Genomic DNA, 14,811 nt, shown 5'->3' with positions numbered 1-14,811 from the left:
TAAGATTATCAAAATATGAAGATACGTTCAAATTTTTCATTGAAAAAAACTTCCATTGAAAAGTTCATGTATGCGCGACTTGTGCCAAGAAATGTTTCAGTAGTCTGATATATTTCCTATTTTTCGATATTTATCGACGCCCTTTAATTTAACGATAGTTCGTTTCAAATTATTTCATAATTTCAATAAATCATAACATCGAATAAAATCTCTAATAATGATAAATTGACAAAAGTTGTTTCAGTGTTTTGTTTGCGAGAGAATGGAATTCCGCGCAGGTTCTCGCGAAACAGCGGGAAATCTGTTCTTCAGTTAAAACACGTAAGAAACGGTGTGGAAAAGATTGAATTTAACTATGACGCTACGAAGCGTCGCGATGAAATCTCGCCGAGATATGACACTCTTGTCGCCGCTATCCACGTTCTTGCTTAACTCTAGCTGTCGCGCGTACGCGTCACAATTATGCAACTCGTCAGTCTTTGCGCTGTAGCCTACCATCTGCAGACATTCCACGGAGCTTGCTCCTCTTCTTCCTGCTTCGTCGTCAGACACTGTTCTGACAGCATCGCTTTTGGTCGGTTCGACGAGAACTTCGTTCATGTTCCTCGATAATTCCGAGTAATCCTCGTTCGTGGTTCTTTCAACTCTGTTTATTCTATTCACAGTCACAAAGCTGATATCATCTTGAAAATCTTCAGACCTCTCGTGTGATTCGTTACCTTTATTCCGGTCATCTGGAATATAGTTACTCGCCATCAGAGAAGCAGCATACTGCCACTGCTTAACCGTTCTTCCGACTCTGTTTAAGTCTATTTCTCGAGACTCTTCTTTACGATCTGATAAAATCTCGCTGCTCTCTGGCGGTTTCACGGATTCTGTACTATTCGCAGTACTATTTTGGGACCCTTCAGACCCTTTTTGTGATTCGTTACTCTTGTTCCGGTCATCTTGAACCTTCCTCGTCGTCAAAGAGGCAGCATACTGCCACTGTTTAACCGAAGAAGTTGCTGCTTTGAGATTTATCGACTCGTCGTTCGTTCCCTTGGTCTCAACACAAGAATTGCCGTTACAATCTTTCAAACTCTGTGTACGGCTATCTGACATAGATTCGATTCTCATCTTATCGTTCTCTTGCCGAGAACAAGTTTTAACTCGCGGATGACTTTCAACGGCACTTCTCTTCTCGTCGTTCACCGGTTTCAATTTAATGTTACTAAAATTGGAGAGCAACTCGTTCAATACATCGCACTTCGCCTCACCGGTGGTTTTCTTGCTCGTTTCGCCAATCTTCTTGACCGTTGTCGGCTTTGGTAAAATTGTTTCTACCCTTTTCAACGGCTCTTTAGACTCTTGTAAAATTTTCTGGATCTCTGAATCCATTTTTATCGATTCGTTTAACCAGTTCGCCAATTTCTTTCCTTCTTCATCTTTCGAAATCGATACTTCGCACTTCGCTAGTGATTTTGGGTGAACAGCAATGATTTCACAGCTCGTCCATATCTGATCCGTATCCTCAGACAACATATTTACCAGAAAAGAGTTTCGTTGAATATTAACCGGGTTAGTGATACTTTTCCTTTTTTTGAGTGATTCGTTACCTATAAAACTATCTTGTAATTTTTCATTACTTTTGCTAACTGGAATATCCTTCGTCTACTGTCTCGTGTCACCTTTAGTAATTAAGTCCTTGAAATTTCTCTCGCTCTCACCTAAACAAATATCGCCAGTATCCAAATTATCGTCTTGCACATCAGAATCTTCACTGCTGTCCGCAAAGTCATTCGACGTGAAATCACAACGATTCATTATATTTCGAAGCGATTCGTTTACGAAAATCTTTCTTCTGTACTCCCCCGTGGATTTATCGACTGAATCCGTTTGTAATTGCTGTTTGTCAATTTCCATATCCTCTTCGGCTGACGGCACTTCCTCGCTAATATCAGTCTCTGTTCTATTTGATAATAAATGTTTTTTCAAAACGTTATTCTCTACTTTGTCTTTTATTATTTGTTGATCAAAGACTTTTGCCTCGTTTATTGTCGATTGTTCTTCATTAATTTCAGTCCTTAGATACTTGTCTCTACGAATAATCGGATCTTCCTGAACAAAGTTGACGTTTATCTCATTTCTTATTAATTCCAATTTCCAATCAAAGTTATTCGAAATCGCATTGGTACTGACAGAAATAATTTCTCCGCGTTTTACATTGTGCTTTTCATTTTCAGAAGCTCCACTCTTCAAATCTTTTTCATCGTGATATTTTTTATTGTCTTCCACGTTAATTGAAGCAGTGCAGTTATTTGAAGCCAGCGCAAAACCGTTGTCCTCGGGCGCCCTTTCCGAACAATGGTCTGTAACCTCAGCCAACACAGAACAGCATTCCGCTTTCAACTTGATTAAACTCGACTCCGCTTCGCTGACGTCCGCAACATTTACTTTTTCCTCGGAACAAAGGGACTCGTCTTGTGAATCGTGCTCCATCGAAGAGCCGATCGAATCGTTGGAATTACCACGATCGTACTGGCCGAAAGATCCCTTATCGATCGCCCTGATAAAATTCGTGGCATCGTCCAGGGAATACCACCGATCCAAACTGTCCACTGTTTTCAAAATGGAACTAAAAGGTACGTCACCGAACTCGTCATGATCCTCCTGCTGGAAATCTTGTATCTGACCAAAAGCCTTATTCATGTCCGTGCAATCCATATCGTTCGTGACCTCAGTTAATTTCACGGAAGAGAACTCATCTGTCAGGGGATCGATATTTTGTCAACTGTCGCACGTGGTCTCGCCATCGTTGTTCAATTCGTGATCTGAAGTCGACGAGCTAGGTGATTCGATCACGAACCTCACTTTGGTTAACCGAGGTACCGTTGGTACCTCTTCTAACACATCGGGCCAGCCGATCGTCGGATATTTACCTTGTTACTTTTATCGACGTAATCTTCGAAAATAAAACGACTCGGTACGTCGAAATTCTCGATCAAACGATCGTTGAATGTAGCGGTCCATGTGTCCAAACATTTCTCGAATGGAAGGTTCGTGGTGGTCACGCGGAAACACAAGTCGTCCTCCTCGTCGTCTAACGATCTCTCGAAAAATTCGCGAAAGGAGTTGCGAAGGGAGTTGCGAAAGGAATCGTGAAAGGAGCTGTTGAAATTCTCGGAAGGCTCGTTATTAAAAACGTCTTCACGCTGCATCGTGTTGGACATCACATTTTGAAAATCGTGCAAAGTGAAGAACAGCGGCGGGTACTTGTTCGTCTCCTTCCTAGCAAAAGTCTCGAATACAAACGGACGTTTGTGCGGCGACTTTGTCTCGCTGGTTGAACCGCAGCTATCGACTTTCTCGTTTTCATCTTCACTCGCTTTCTCGATCCGTACCGAATCAGCATCCTCGAGGTGCAAGGACGACGGCTGAGAAGTTTCCCCCGTCTCGTTCGAACTTAGGCTATTTAGCGTTTCTTCCGCATCGCCTACTGTCTGCGAGTTCGACGTCCTTTCTTCTGCCTGATCTTTGGCGACGTGAGATTTGATCCTTCGGACTGCTCGCGGCGGAGGCGGCGGAGGCGGTGGCGCCAAACGCTTTCTGTTTGGTTTTCTGAGACGAGTCGGTGACGTTCCTTTCGGAGATTTTGCAATTGCCGCGACCTTCGCTTTGCGCTTCTTCCGTCTCGGTGGGACTGGCGGTGTACTGCTGACAGATTCTGTACCTGGAACAACGATTGATCGGATATTGGTGTGCATGACACTGGCAAATATCAATGACGCTCGGCTCTATCGTTCCTCACTGACGTGTATGATCACTTGTTTCATAAGTTGAAGCTTTGATTTCGTCGCACAATTTGCCAAACTTATCAAAGTTAAGATCAACTGTTCACTTGGTGTATACTATAGTACAGAGACGACGTGTCAGTTTGGGAACAAAAGAGAGTTTATGGTAATGATTCATGGGATTCGCATTTGCGCATCGTAGAGATTGGTCGAAGCACAATCCGCTGATACTTAGAGAGAAATTTTGGAGTACGGAAACGCGTGGCTAACTACGGTGTTAGATACTAAAGGATACTAAAGGTGATTCCCTACAAATGACAGAGCATCCTCTACCCCTCTCTCTACCGCGAAGTCAATAACAGTGATTCACTAATGTTGCCAAGTTTAAGTTTCCTATTGAATGAAAGAAGACCCTAACAAGACGACAGGCGAAATTCTAAAATCGATCTCATACCGGGATGTGACAGAGCTAACCAGGTACTACATTCGCTTTTGGTAAAAAAAACTCTTTCATCTTCGATATATCAGTAGATTGATATATCTGTTAATTATTCTAATCCTTTAATAAAATACATTTTTCTTTTCGGCATTAAATTCTAATTTTTGTTTGTACATAGAAAGCATCGAGCTTAAATGTATAGATCAGATGTAGATTCAAAATTAAATTTGCATGACATATATCTTCGCAAGATCTTTTCTATATCGAAACATCCCTTTAATTAAAGCATTCAGAAATTTGAACGGATGAAATTGAACTTCATGTTGTAGATAATCTTCAAAAATTGAATCAAAAAGTATTCGATGAACATCGTGGAATAAACTGAAGAAAGTTGCAAATTATTAAATTTTTATTGATAAAAGACTACTGTCTAATATGAACTTCAGGTTTCCCTTGACAACCAAAGAACAGAACTGACGTGACGGTTCGTATTAAACGCGTACATAGAAAAAGGCAACAAATAGTGCCGCCTCGAACTCTGAGCAAGGCTTCGGCCGTTAAATGGATAAAAACAATTCGATTAGGTTACGTGGTGGATGCAGCTACGTTCGACATAATGGACATAATGGCCTTAATGTAGTTTGGTATACGGTTTTGCAAGTATGAGCGCCCACTAGCTTGATTGGGGAATCGAAATTTAAAGGCCAAGCGAACGAGTTAAGAAAATTACAAATTCCTTTTAAACATTCAGTATGCAAGACTACGTAAAAGAAAATTAAATACTGCTTAGTATTTAATATTTCTTTCCCTACATTTTAAAATTTCAATCCCTACATTTTAATTCGAATACTAATGGTATTTTTATGTTACATCGATGAAGTATTGATTACAGATATACATAATAAATAATGTCTTTTTTCTTATAGATAAAAAATTATACATTTAAAAATATACATATTCATATATATGTTTAAGAATTTATGTAACAATATGTGAAAATAAATTGGTCTCGAAAGTATTTATTTATCCTCTATTTCACACTTCTTTATCTTTTATAATTTAGAAGACAGGAGATTCATAAGTTGCATTTTACACTGTATTATCCAAGTTGTAATAAAATATCATTTGTTATTTTAATAGTATTCTCAACCAAAACTTTCGATATAACACGTATCTGAACAGCACACGAAAATCAATATGCATATAAATTGATCACTGCAATTAAGTACCCATTAAGTGCATAGTAACAAAAGTAGCATACGTGTTAGATAAAAATGGGTGTGTAGAGTAAATACTAACTTGCTTTATCGACGATTAAATAAAAACTTGGCGACTCGTTCTGCTGACGTCGAAGTCTTCTATACTGAGCAGCATACTTGCAGACTTAAGTGCATCATTATCGACAAGATCCTCCATGTATAAGCTGTTTGCATTGTGATTACCCATTGCGCTCGATGCGGCACTGTTGTACGCGCTCGAGGTGTTTTGCACAGATGCAACGTCGGTGGTCCTTTGAACGAGCCATTTGTTTGTCATGCTCGACATATCTGCTTCCGAGGACACGTCGAATCTGATGTCACTGAAATCAATGAAAGCGTACTTATAAAGTTCGCTAGGAAAATCAATAATCACACTGTTCAATCAGACTCTAAAAACCCATTCTATCCTATACATTGAAACTCTCCCCGTGTTCAACTTACTAATTTAATCAACTCTTATATTAATATATACCGATTAGAAGATAAATAATTGATTAAATAAAACACATGTAATTGTTTAATATTTATCTTAATACATATTTTTCAAATATATGCACATTTGCAGCATTAGTATATATTTCATTATATGAATGTAACGATATATAAGTATATTTTATAAAACTTTATCATTTTCAGTTTCTGTTTGTACAAAATAACGCGTTTAATTTCTTTTTTAATTTGCCCGACTATCTTCATTTATATTTTCCTCAAAAGACAGAATGTGGTCGGTTAATAAATTCCAAAGCTTACTGCATTACATTCTCTGCTATATCATATGCTGTAATAATTTTCCAGAGTTTAGAGCGTGACATTTAGAGAATTTCAAATTTCAAAGATAACCTACATACCAAGAATAATCAACAGTCTGTCCGTTTATAATATCCCGTGTATGTTTAAAACTATTAAGTACAGACCCAAATTTGGCTTCCATTCTTGTCAAAATTAAGTGCATAGTGAAACAGAGTACTGGGATGTTTTACTTCATTACTTTACTTAAAACAAATCAAGAATAATCCAACAAATTCACAATATAAAGTTCTACATCACCCAGTCGCAACGAAAGAATCAACCTCTTCAACTGAAAGTTCTTCAACGCAAACAAGAAAACTTATTTTCATTTCAGAAGCAACTGCTCGTTCAGTTAGCTAATATTAAAATTAAATTTAATTAAAAAGACATAAAAGATGAAGTAAGATTCAAGGAAAGGAACATTTTCATACTCACTTGAAATAGTTATTTTCCACAGTTTGTTCGTGATTCTTCATGGAGGTCGCGTTTTTACGGGAAGTAGCTTGAGAGAGAACCAGCTCGATCGTTCCTACGAGCTCTGCAGCATTTTCAGAGCGTCTTCATACCGCAAATGCAATAAATTCTGCCCGTTTATCGCTACGATGCGATCGCCTGCGGCAAATAAATTTCTCCGAATTAATGCAGCCCCGATAAAGAATGGCGCTTCGAGCTTACCTTTGTTCACGTTTCCGGCCATATAGGCCGGTCCTCCTACCGACATCGCTTGGACATAGATGCCGCCATCGCTACCCTCTGTCACTTACAACCCTATGTTGACACCGTGGCCCCTTACCAACTTAATCGTCTGCAGGATTCGATCCTCGGCAAACGACGATTCTTCAACACACGCTGCTAAGGAAGCGGACATCGACTCGTCCTCCGGCACACGAAACGTTTCGTCATCTGTACGGATGACAGCGTCTGTTGAAAATAGAAATCATATAAAATTTAAATTTACAAATCATATAATCTTTGCATGATGATTAAATGCATCTTGTTCGGAAGAGATATTTTTATATTGAAATTAATATGTTTGCAGAAATCCTTAACTTCTTGAAATATAGGATCAATAAGATAAATTATCTTATGTAGTATATGTTATCTGATTTAGTGAATTACATAGCGCGTTTAATTTCAAGAAATGCAATTTCAAATGAGTTATATGGCATTTGTACTTTAAATATAAGAATAATATATAGTACGATGATGATACAATATGTATCGATAACATAGCGTTGCATTAAAAATTTGTTAATTGTTGTATACATTTAAATATAGGTTCGAGTGATAATGATTAACACTTGAAAAATCTAGTCGAAGTAGAGATGTTACTAACTGAGCAGATTTGCTTCCGGTAGAGGAGATTCCATTGATTGTGCGGACAATGACTGAATCGGAGACTCCGTGTCTGATTTTAATGATAGCGACTCCATGTAGTCGGTAAGGCAGATGACTTACTGCACGAGGCTGCTGTAGATCGCGCGTGTTCCCATTTTCACCCCTAGATGACGCAGCAAACTCAGCGTCCGATAACCTCCCGATTGTCTGGATGTTCTATAATTCGGTAAACTTGAAATCTTCATCTAAAACAGCATTAAGGCATTTCGATTTCAATTGATTCCAATATTGATTAATTTTCATACAAAAAGCCAAGATATATTGCAAATATACGAAACAAAATATATTGAACTTTCCTATCATTCTTGGAAGTAAATATCAGTCAAATCTAATAAAACAAATACCAAATTAACCAGAACAATAATTGAGAAACGTAGAGGATGACACGTAAACTTGAGAGTTGGATGATAGAATAAAATAGCTGAGTCGTAACGCAACTATCAATTTTGCTTTTATTAAACTTTATTATGAATTCAACAATCACAGTGGAATATACACTGAATTAACACACATAAATCACAATTCACTCCAACAATTTTATGTAAAACCTAGTTATATTTGTTGAGAATTGTGGATCTTGATGGCCGAAATATTGTTATGGAGACATTAAATTTACATTGAGCATTACTATTAACGTAGACATATATTTATTTTATAAACGATTTCTAGAATATTCATCGATACACACTTGCACGCGTCTTAACACTTTCTTCCATACCCGACTTTTCGTAGACTGTTAACCGACCAAACAGTTTACATTCATCTGTTTCTCAGTCGCCGCGCACACACATATCTCCACACACTGATATCCACATACAAACATCTCCACTATGCATTCGACCTAGTCCAGCACAAAAATTGTACATATCTCAATAATATTAATACGTTATGTACGCCACCGGTCTAAGGGTAGAAACTCGGTAAAAGGTGTTGACTATTCTAAAGATGGAGACTGAGTAGTTTTGTGACGATGTCGTGGCGCAGGAAGGCTAGGGGTAGGTGTGTCTGAGGCCACGAGATGGGCTGATTCGTTAAGGACAATTTTGCTTAGAAAAGCGAGAGCGATAGACATTGCTTTTGATTGGAGCACAAGAATTCTGGTGGACTAGGAGGGGTCTTAGCCGTCCTTGAGAGAAAGTTGCTAACGGAAAATACCGAATGGAGAAAACTAACTTTCCCGTATCTTCTCCTAGTAAACAAAAATGTAAAAAACACTGGAAATAGAAGATGCTTGTTTTTGGTCTGAAGGACCTTAATTATGAAAATGCCAAGATTTATTGATGGGTCCTTAGGATTGAGATTTGGTTGATGTTACAAGGACAACGTAGATGAGAACAGTATTGAATTTTCTGTATCAAATCCAAGATATTTATTATAATGCCAAATTTATTATAGTCAAAGCTTTAGAACGAAACAATAATTCATAAAAATGTTATTTATTTGCTAATAATGTCCAAGATTTTCTTCATTTTTACAAGTTCGTTATTACTTATAAGAGGGTTTCATTTGTCACTTATTGCATATATTTTCAATATTTTATTATATTTATGTCGGAGATGAAAGAATACTGGAACCCTCCCTTCGGAACTTTGGGAAGACCCCTAGTATTGTAATTTAGATTTCACCATAGCCGAATTAAGAAACTGTTGTCATTCGATTCGACTGTACTTATTTGAGATTTATGATAGTGAGCTCGGGCTCGAGGCGACAACCAGTCGCCGAACGTAGTCGCGGTCAAGGGATGAACGTTTTGTCTAACAAAGGCATGAAGTAACCCTATAGCTCTCCTTAAAAGAAATACTTAGGACGGGGCACGACGGTAAGCATTTCAACGATTTCTGTCCCGTGGCTCGCCACACGCAGACTCTATTCTTTGAGTAAGATGATTACCAGATGTCGACGCGTCTCCACAGTACATGTTTAGCTAGCCCAAGGATCCGCTATAAATCTTAAGATCTGTTTAACTAAAGTCCTTCAAACCGACAAACAGTCCTCGTCCCAACTACGAGAAAATAGGAGAAATCTATTTTTCTCACGAACGACGCTTCCTCTTCTCGAACTTTCTTTTAAGGGCGGCTAGCACCCTTCCCTAACCACCAACATGGAAATTGACCAATTAACAGTAACGCCAATTTCCCTCACTTTCCGAATGAAGGTTTTTCTCCACGAATCCGATGATTTCGTGCCCTTAGGCACACCCGTCATAGTTTTCCTCGACAGCGTTACCGTGATGGAGAACCACTATCCGGTACGATCTCAAAGACGATTCAAGTAACTCTCAGATACGTAGTGATTGCCTCGTGCATTAACATTGAGTACAACTTAGACGCTGAAGAAAAGTAGAGTTTGTCATCCCCTTGACCGCGGATTCGTTAGTGAGCCTAGGATCATTGTCATTAGCTTCTCGAGTATCTAATTATCGCGATTACTTGTCCAATTCCATCATAGTCATATTTGCACTAGTAAATATCTCCTCTATTGCATAATGATCACGTCTAGCGCCAATAGGGATTCGTTTCACGCCCTCAACCCTAACTCAAATCTTAACGCCAACCCGACATATATGTAGGAGATGAAAGGACACCGGGGTCTTCCCTTTGCAATTCTTCGGAAAATCCCCAATATTTTAGTCTCTATAATTTAACTCGATTATAATTGTCCGAGATTTGTGATAATGAGCTTGGGCTCGAGGCGACAACAAGTCGCTGAACGTAGCCGCGGTCATGGCATGAACGTTTTTACTTAACGTAGGGATGGAGTAATTCTATAGCTCTCCTTAAAAGAAATAGTTGTAGCAGCACGCAACAGTAAACATTCCAACGTTTTGTGTCCCGTGGCTCGTGTCACGTAAAATAAAAAGCAGGAGGCTCGAACGAAAAGAAAAAATTAAGATAACAAAAAAAACGAGAGAATTTATTTCTGAATTTACACTGACTGCGATTTTGTTCTGAGCTCCAGCCGTGACTTTCCAAGACTGCAGCTCTTACAATTTGACTTTCGGTAACATCTGTTTCTTCTTTGTTTGTCATCCCTCAATATCCCCACTACCCTGTAGGCGTACGTGACCGCTGTCACGCTTCTAGGACATTCGGTGGAAGGACCGTTAGGATACAGATGACTCATTAGGCACTTCGGCGATATACATTGTCGCCAAGGCCGCCACATCTCTATCTCCATCATCGGTCCATCGGATTTGAAGTATGCCGGTCGTGACACTCGCCACGGCGAGACAGACTCGCCGTTACGTAACGTTACATAACGTGTACGTTACAAGTTGGAAAGTTTGTAAAGCGGGAAATGTGCATGGCACGTGTAACTCTGATATCATAGAATAGATAATGTAATCATTCAAATAGATAAGCCACTAGTACGCTTCTTGTATGACTTGAGAGGGCTGAGACACAAGATGAAATTTAATGGTGCAGGAATATACAGAATATGCATAGTATTCATATAAAAAATCTTTTTCACAGTAACATCAGAAACTTTATTTTATATAATCGATCTTTTATAATTACATAATTCTATTGGATCAAAAAACGTTTAAAATGTAAGAAACATCTGTAACGGAGGTCTACGACTTGCCGATCGTAACAGTTTCTATCAACACTTCGTTCATCCGTTCGTGAGCGCCGAGGCGTGCAGACGTGCCCGGCAAAGTCCACAAAGTAGCAAGTACCATCCAGTTGCTGCTGAGTGCCGAGACGTGCAGACGTGTGTCCAGTGCCCTGTGAAGTTCACAAAACTCCACGTGACGCCCAGCTGACGAAAGCAAATCCAACTAACCTAGCCAGGGGTTAACAGCCTCTCGACTAGTTCTTTCACACTGAACTAACTAGCTCGATGATGGCTCTATCATTTCCAATAGGCTCCCCGGAGCAAAATTATAACACCGCCATGTTTCCTCCTCCGTGGCAAGAGGGCAACGCAACTATCCTGGTAAATGACCACCACACGAAAAAACGAAAGCTCGAACCGACCAAGACAAATGTAAACAAGATTCAAACCAAACCATCAGCCAGCCAAGTGACTACCTACAATAGATTCTCAATTCTGGAGTCCACGGAAGACTCCATGATTACAACCGAAGAGGTAAATAATCTCCATACTCAAAGAATTCCCCCTCCCCCACCGATATTCATTAACGACGTAATCGACATACAGTCAATGATTAAAACTATCGAAAAAGACATCAGCAAAGAAGACTACAAGCTAAAGATTAACAACAACCAAGTGAAAATACTGCCGTCCCACCCAGACGCCTATAGAAAGTTAACCAAGCTATTAAAAACGTTAAACGCCAAATTCCACACATACCAGCTCAAACAAGAAAGACCATTTCGAGTGGTGCTGCGCAATATCCATCACTCAGTCGATCTAGACGAACTAAAATGCGAACTGTCAAATCACGGCCACGAAGTAACTAACATCAGTAACATTAGGCATAGAATCACAAAAAACCCACTATCCTTATTTTTTATAGACCTAAAACAAAAAACAAACAATAAAGAAATCTACAATATCAATCGGCTGATGAACTCCATAGTTAAGTTCGAGCCACCTCTTGTAAAGAAAGAAATAATACAATGCAAGAGGTGTCAAAGGTACGGTCACACGCAGAAGTACTGCAATCACAACTTCCGGTGCGTAAAATGTGCAGGTAACCACCCCACTGACCAATGCACTAAATCCCCGGAAACCTCCGCCAAGTGTATCCACTGTCAAGGAGAGCATCCTGCGAACTACAAAGGATGCTCAGCCTACAAATCGCTACATAATATAAAGTATCCAAAACTGAGACCCAAGGACATAAACATACATGAACCTAAACCCCAAAAACTCACCACACCAACAGTATCCTATGCGCAGGCAACGCAAGGAAACGTGTACAACTCGAAAACACACAGTGTACACACAGAAAATAGAATTCCCACCCCACCAAGCACTGACAACTTTACCAGACTCGAAAAACTTATCGAGAAGCAAACTGAGCAAATTAACAACTTGCTGTCACTACTCACACGCTTCATGGACAAATTCATAAGCACAGAAGCAAAATAAAACCAATGCGAATAGCTCTGTGGAACGCCAACGGTCTAGCTCAGCACAAAGCCGAACTAGAACTATTCTTAAAACAACAGCAAATCGATGTGATGCTCATATCCGAAACCCACTTCACCGACAAAAACTACCTCAAAATACACGGCTACAACTTCTACCACACCCAACACCCCAGCGGAAAGGCTCACGGCGGCACCGGAATCATAATCAAGTCAAACATCAAGCACTACGAACTCCAACCATTCCAGAAAGACTACCTCCAAGCAACAAACGTAGCAATAGAAGACTGTCATGGTACAATCACCACCTCAGCTGTATACTGCCCTCCCAGACACTCCATCGCCAAAGAAGACTTTGACCACTTCCTGGACACCCTGGGCAGCAAATTCATAGCCGGAGGAGACTACAACGCTAAACACACCCAATGGGGCAGCAGACTGGTCACAGTAAGAGGCAAAAACCTCCTCAACAGCATACTAACCAACAACCTCAACTACCTTACCACGTACGAACCCACACACTGGCCCACCGACACAAACAAAATACCCGATCTCCTTGATTTCTTCATAACCAAAAATATCTCGTCAAGACACGTCCAAATCAATTCCTCGGCTGATCTCTCCTCTGATCATTCCCCCGTGATAGTAACAGTCAGTTCAACTATCATCGAGAATACACCTAATGGCTCCATTCATAACCAACACACCAACTGGCAGCTCTTTAGAGAAGTCTTTACCCACACAACTTCAGCCTCAACCTCACTAAAAACCAATGATGAAATCGAAGCAGCCACGGAATACCTAAATGCGAGCATAATAAACGCTATCCGCGTCTCCACACCGGCAAAAACGTCCACCAGCAACCACGAATACCCCCAGTACATACTAAAAAAAATAGCAGAAAAACGTAGACTAAGAAGGATATGGCAGACCCATAGAACACCGGAGGACAAACGCAAACTAAACAACGCAAGTAGAAAACTATCCAAAACCATAAAGAACTACAATAATGACCGTTTTCACAAATATCTCGCCAGCCTGTCCCCCACAGCCGACTCAAACTACTCACTATGGAAAGCCTCCAGGAAACTCACGCGCCCCCCACAAATAATACCTCCAATCCGCCGCCCGCAGGGTGGATGGGCGCGTAGCCCTATAGAAAAAGCCAACCTATTTGCCAAACATTTGACTGAAGTATTCCAACCCCATTCCTCCATAGCCGCAGCGGACGTCACCGAATACCTGCACACTCCCTTCCAAATGTCCCCTCCTATTCAACCCTTCACTTCTGCAGAGATCATAGAAGCAATCAGTCGCCTAAACCCCAAGAAAGCAGCAGGTCACGACCAAATAGGAAATAAAGCAATCAAGGAACTTCCCATAAAAGGGATTGCACTCATCGCATCAATCTTTAACGCCATCCTCCGCCTTGAACACTTTCCTAAGGCGTGGAAAATCTCACTAATCACCCTCATCCCCAAACCCGGTAAACCAATATATGAAACCAGCTCCTATCGCCCAATCAGTCTCTTACCTACCCTGTCTAAACTATTCGAGAGGATGCTCACGAATCGTCTCCTTCCACTCCTAGAAGAATTGAAGACTCTCCCAGATCACCAATTCGGCTTCCGAAAACAACACTCAACAGTAGAGCAAATCCACCGCATAACCCACATAATCAGCCAAACCCTCGAAAAGAAAAAATACTGCTCAGCCGTATTCCTAGACATCCAACAGGCATTTGATAAAGTATGGCATGAAGGGCTACTCTACAAGCTTAAAAAAATCCTACCCCACCCATACTACTCCATCTTAAAATCCTACCTAACCAACAGACAATTCATAGTTAAATGTCTAGGCGCCACTTCCGCAACATTCCCAATAAAATCCGGCATACCGCAAGGTAGTGTCCTCGGACCCCTACTATTCTCCATCTACACTGCCGACTTACCCATATCAAACGAGGTAGCAATAGCAACATTTGCCGACGACACAGCACTATTAGCTACCCACGCAGACCCGGCAATTGCCTCATCCACTCTCCAGCGAAGTCTCGACTCCATGGAAAAGTGGTTCCAAAAATGGGGTTTTAA

General features: G+C 40.3%; 1 protein-coding gene across 1 annotated transcript in view; it reads left to right on the top strand.

Annotated features, from left to right (window-relative positions):
* Positions 1 to 567: 567 nt before the first annotated feature.
* The window catches only part of LOC126914061 (uncharacterized), a 59,390-nt gene continuing 45,146 nt past the window's right edge, over positions 568 to 14,811 (top strand). The window contains exon 1 of the mRNA XM_050717533.1: positions 568 to 578. The gene's annotated coding sequence lies outside the window, so the exon portion shown is untranslated. The remainder of the gene's footprint in view (positions 579 to 14,811) is intronic.

The sequence above is a fragment of the Bombus affinis genome, chromosome 3 (genome assembly GCF_024516045.1).
Source record: "Bombus affinis isolate iyBomAffi1 chromosome 3, iyBomAffi1.2, whole genome shotgun sequence".
In the NCBI taxonomy this organism is placed as follows: Eukaryota; Metazoa; Arthropoda; class Insecta; order Hymenoptera; family Apidae; genus Bombus; species Bombus affinis.
Note: the sequence above shows the minus strand (reverse complement) of the source record. Positions and strands in the feature narration are given on the sequence as shown.